This window comes from Manis pentadactyla, chromosome 10, assembly GCF_030020395.1.
Source record: "Manis pentadactyla isolate mManPen7 chromosome 10, mManPen7.hap1, whole genome shotgun sequence".
Lineage (NCBI taxonomy): Eukaryota > Metazoa > Chordata > Mammalia > Pholidota > Manidae > Manis > Manis pentadactyla.
The window spans coordinates 44,244,831-44,250,116 of record NC_080028.1 but is presented as its reverse complement, the minus strand read 5'-3'; the positions used below and the strand labels follow the sequence as shown (position 1 = coordinate 44,250,116).

General features: G+C 38.6%; 1 pseudogene; it reads left to right on the top strand.

Annotated features, from left to right (window-relative positions):
• The first annotated feature begins 575 nt into the window (after positions 1–575).
• On the top strand, positions 576–1,505 carry LOC130679057 (olfactory receptor 6C2-like; annotated as a pseudogene).
• The last annotated feature ends 3,781 nt before the right edge of the window (positions 1,506–5,286 follow it).

Below are 5,286 nucleotides of genomic sequence, written 5' to 3'. Positions count from 1 at the left end.
AAGGCTCCTTTAGGATACTGAGGAGATTAAGGAGTTATTTGCAGAGAACAAGTGTTGCAAAACATGGAATATAATACAACTAAGTCTTGGTGGTATTATATTGCTGCAGGGTGTGAGAATGATTTGCTGATATGCTGTTCTGACAAATGAGGAAATAAAAATTTTATACACATATTTTCCTACTTATTAACATTTATGGATCTCCTACTCTACACTGAGGAGTCAAGATACCATGACAGCTGCCCTAATCTTAGGGGACGGTGATATGCTTGTGGCATTTTCTACATATTTCAAAATTTTCCCTGTAACTAGTGAAAATGAAACATCAGATGCATATTTTGTATGAAACAAACTGTGAAGACCAAGGTAAAGCAGAGCCCAGGGAAATGCAACACAACGCAGTCACTCCTACATCAGATTATGGATGATGCAGTAAAGACAAAAAATGTGCTTCTCCTGACTTGCTTGGCTCCTTTCCTCTATGCAGCTTATTGAATATTATTTTTACATTCTATTCCTCAGATTCAGAGTTTATGATTTATTAATAGAGACTCATTACATATCTGAAGATGGTGATGAAAAATCATTCTTCAATAACATTCATCCTACTTGGATTAACAGATGACCCACTACTACAGGTTTTTCTTTCAATATTTCTGTTTCTCACCTACATTTTCACTGTAGCTGGAAATCTCATCATTGTGCTCCTCACTCTGCAGGACTCTACCTTAAAACACCCATGTACTTTTTCCTTCGGAATTTCTCGGTCTTAGAAATAATATTTACAATTGTCTGTGTTCCTCGATTCCTGTATAGCCTGACAACTGGAGACAGAAGGATTACCTTTAACGCTAGTGCTGTCCAATTATTTTTTGTCATCCTCATTGGGGCAGCAGAATTTTTTCTTCTAACTGCCATGTCCTATGACTGCTACGTGGCCATCTGCAAGCCCCTGCACTACACCACCATCATGAGTGACAGGGTTTGCACCATTCTTGTCCTTTTGGTTGGCTGATTGGGTTAATTGTCATACTCCCTCCGCTTAGCCTAGGAGTTCAGCTGGATTTCTGTAACTCCCATCTCATTGACCATTTTGCCTGTGATGCATCTCCTCTTCTGAAGATTATATGCTCAGACACTCAATTTATAGAGGAGCTTCCCCTACTTATGGCTGTGCTGACCCTCATTTTTACATTAGTCTGTGTAATTGTGTCTTACACATACATCATCAAGATTATTTTAAGACTCCCTTCAGCTCAGCAAAGAAAAAAAGCTTGCTCCACCTGTTCTTCCCACATGATTGTAGTTTCCATCACCTATGGAAGTTGCATCTTCATCTACATCAAACCAGCAAAGGAAGGCGTGGCCATGAATAAGGTGGTGTCATTGCTCAACACGTCAGTCATCCTCTGATGAACCCTTTCATTTATACTCTGCAGAACAAGCAAGTCAAGCAAGCCTTCAAGGACTCAATAAAAAAGATGGCATTTCTTTCAAAGAATTAGGAAACTAAGAATTCTTTAAACATTAAAAACATATACATATAAATATTTCATCCAATAATAGTTCATCTCCATGGGTCTTCAACAATTCAAGTCGACACTACAATACTGAAATTACAGTCTGCTTAACCGTCAAAATTTATTTTCTATTACTCTTAGAATCACAGACTTAAGTAAGCACTATAGTCTTTTTTTTTTTTTTTTAATAACTATTTTTTATTGAAGGGTAGTTGACACACAGTATTACATTACATGAGTTTCAAGTGTACAACACAGTGGTAGAACATTTATATACATAATTCTAGGTTCCAGCTATCACCCTACCAGGCTGTTACAATATCTTGACTATATTCCTTATGCTATACATTACATCCCGGTTACTAATTTATTTTACCATTGGAAGTCTGTCCTTCTTTTTTTTTTTTTTTTTTTTTTTTTTTTGTGAGGGCATCTCTCATATTTATTGATCAAATGGTTGTTAACGACAATAAAATTCTGTATAGGGGAGTCAGTGCTCAATGCACAATCATTAATCCACCCCAAGCCTAATTTTTGTCAGTCTCCAATCTTCTGAGGCATAACAAACAAGTTTTTACATGTAGAACAAATTCTTACATAATGAATAAGTTACATAGTGAACAGTACAAGGGCAGTCATCACAGAAACTTTCGGTTTTGCTCATGCATTATGAACTATAAACAGTCAGTTCAAATATGAATACTCATTTGGTTTTTATACTTGATTTATATGTGGATACCACATTTCTCTCTTTATTATTATTATTTTTAATAAAATGCTGAAGTGGTAGGTAGATACAAGATAAAGGTAGAAAACATAGTTTAGTGTTGTAAGAGAGCACATGTAGATGATCAGGTGTGTGCCTGTAGACTATGTGTTAATCCAAGCTAGACCAGGGCAATAAAACATCCACGTATGCAGAAGATTTCTCTCAGAACGGGGGGGTGAGGTTCTAAGCCTCACCTCTGTTGATCCCCAATTTCTTACCTGATGGCCCCCCTGCGACTGTGCCTGTCTTAGGTTGTTCCTCCCTTGAGGAATCTTACCCGTCTCTGGCTAACCAGTCATCTTCCGGGGCCATACAGGGAAATGTGAAGTTGGTAAGTGAGAGAGAAGCCTTATTGTTTGAAAAAGTTAGCTTTTTACTTCTTTGCATATTTATGCCCTGTGGCTTCTATGCCCAGCATTTGTCTTGAGGTATCTTTACCACTTGGAAGAATTATGATACTCGGTAAATTTGATATGAGGCACGAATTCTATTTAAGGGTTGTAATTAGGAAGGAAGAAGAAAAGCTATAGAAGTAGCAGGCGGAAGAAAACATGGGGAGATTGATTATTTCTTTGACATATCTTCTTGTAGAGTAACTTCAGCATGTATAGGTTTTAAGCTACTACTTAGATTGCACGCACACATTAACATAATAGGAGTATAGTTACATAACCAAAGCATATCTGTAATTACCAGCCATCTGCAGTGAAACCAAGAAAACCAGTTAGGCACCTTAGGCATTTGTGAAAATTTATCTATGATATGGTGGATATTGTCCAACTGAACTTGAACAGTCTGAGAGAAATCAGACAAATTAAAACAACCCATTCCTGGGGACTGTTCACATGCCATATGTTCTTTTAACAGTAAATAGTTTGTAGTTGTAAGACTTTGGAGCGCTACAATTTGCACTTCTCCAAATTCTTGGTTGAGTTCCAACAGTATAGATCCAGTCCAATTTTGTTGTTTTACTGTATGCACAGGCCAGCTTAGATATCTCCTTCCTCATTCCCATGGCAACTCCAGGAACTGGTGGGATGAGTGCATCTACAGCTGTAGCAGTGCGTGGATCTTTGTTGGGGTTTTTTGATGATCATCTTCTGGCATGAGACTTCCAGAGAGTGCAGATGATGGAAGTTCTTTTTCATATCGTATCTTAGTTCATTTTCGGGGTAGCCCAATTAGGCTTTGATTATCTGTATAAACACAAACAGACCCTTTGCCTACACTTTTATATGCCCTTTATACCCTTGTGTAGAACTCGTTGGAGGTTACCACACAGGACCTGCCCTTTTTTTTTTTTTTTTTTTTTTTTTTTGCTATCACTAATATACACTTACATGACGAATATTATGTTTACTAGGCTCTCCCCTATACCAGGTCTCCCCTATAAACCCCTTTACAGTCACTGTCCATCAGCATAGCAAAATGTTGTAGAATCACTACTTGCCTTCTCTGTGTTGTACAGCCCTCCCTTTTCTCCTACCCCCCCATGCATGTTAATCTTAATACCCCCCTACTTCTCCACCCCTTATCCCTCCCTACCCACCCATCCTCCCCAGTCCCTTTCCCTTTGGTACCTGTTAGTCCATTCTTGAGTTCTGTGATTCTGCTGCTGTTTTGTTCCTTCAGTTTTTCCTTTGTTCTTATATTCCACAGATAAGTGAAATCATTTGGTATTTCTCTTTCTCCGCTTGGCTTGTTTCACTGAGCATAATACCCTCCAGCTCCATCCATGTTGCTGCAAATGATTGGATTTGCCCGTTTCTTATAGCTGAGTAGTATTCCATTGTGTATATGTACCACATCTTCTTTATCCATTCATCTATTGATGGACATTTAGGTTGCTTCCAATTCTTGGCTATTGTAAATAGTGCTGTTATAAACATAGGGGTGCATCTGTCTTTCTCAAACTTGATTGCTGCGTTCTTAGGGTAAATTCCTAGGAGTGGAATTCCTGGGTCAAATGGTAAGTCTGTTTTGAGCATTTTGATGTACCTCCATACTGCTTTCCACAATGGTTGAACTAACTTACATTCCCACCAGCAGTGTAGGAGTGTTCCCCTTTCTCCACAGCCTCGCCAACATTTGTTGTTGTTTGTCTTTTGGATGGCAGCCATCCTTACTGGTGTGAGGTGATACCTCATTGTAGTTTTAATTTGCATTTCTCTGATAATTAGCGATGTGGAGCATCTTTTCATGTGTCTGTTGGCCATCTGTATTTCTTTTTTGGAGAACTGTCTGTTCAGTTCCTCTGCCCATTTTTTAATTGGGTTATTTGTTTTTTGTTTGTTGAGGCGTGAGAGCTCCTTATATATTCTGGACGTCAAGCCTTTATCGGATGTGTCATTTTCAAATATATTCTCCCATACTGTAGGGATCCTTCTTGTTCTATTGATGGTGTCTTTTGCTGTACAGAAGCTTTTCAGCTTAATATAGTCCCACTTACTCATTTTTGCTGTTGTTTTCCTTGCCCGGGGAGATATGTTCAAGAAGAGGTCACTCATGTTTATGTCTAGGAGGTTTGTGCCTATGTTTTCTTCCAAGAGTTTAATGGTTTCATGGCTTACATTCAGGTCTTTGATCCATTTTGAGTTTACTTTTGTATATGGGGTTAGACAATGGTCCAGTTTCATTCTCCTACATGTAGCTGTCCAGTTTTGCCAGCACCACCTGTTGAAGAGACTGTCATTTCGCCATTGTATGTCCATGGCTCCTTTATCAAATATTAATTGACCATATATGTCTGCGTTAATGTCTGGATTCTCTAGTCTGTTCCATTGGTCTGTGGCTCTGCTCTTGTGCCAGTACCAAATTGTCTTGATTACTATGGCTTTATAGTAGAGCTTGAAGTTGGGGAGTGAGATCCCCCCTACTTTATTCTTCTTTCTCAGGATTGCTTTGGCTATTCGGGGTCTTTGGTGTTTCCATATGAATTTTTGAATTATTTGTTCCAGTTCATTGAAGAATGTTGCTGGTAGTTTCATAGGGATTGCA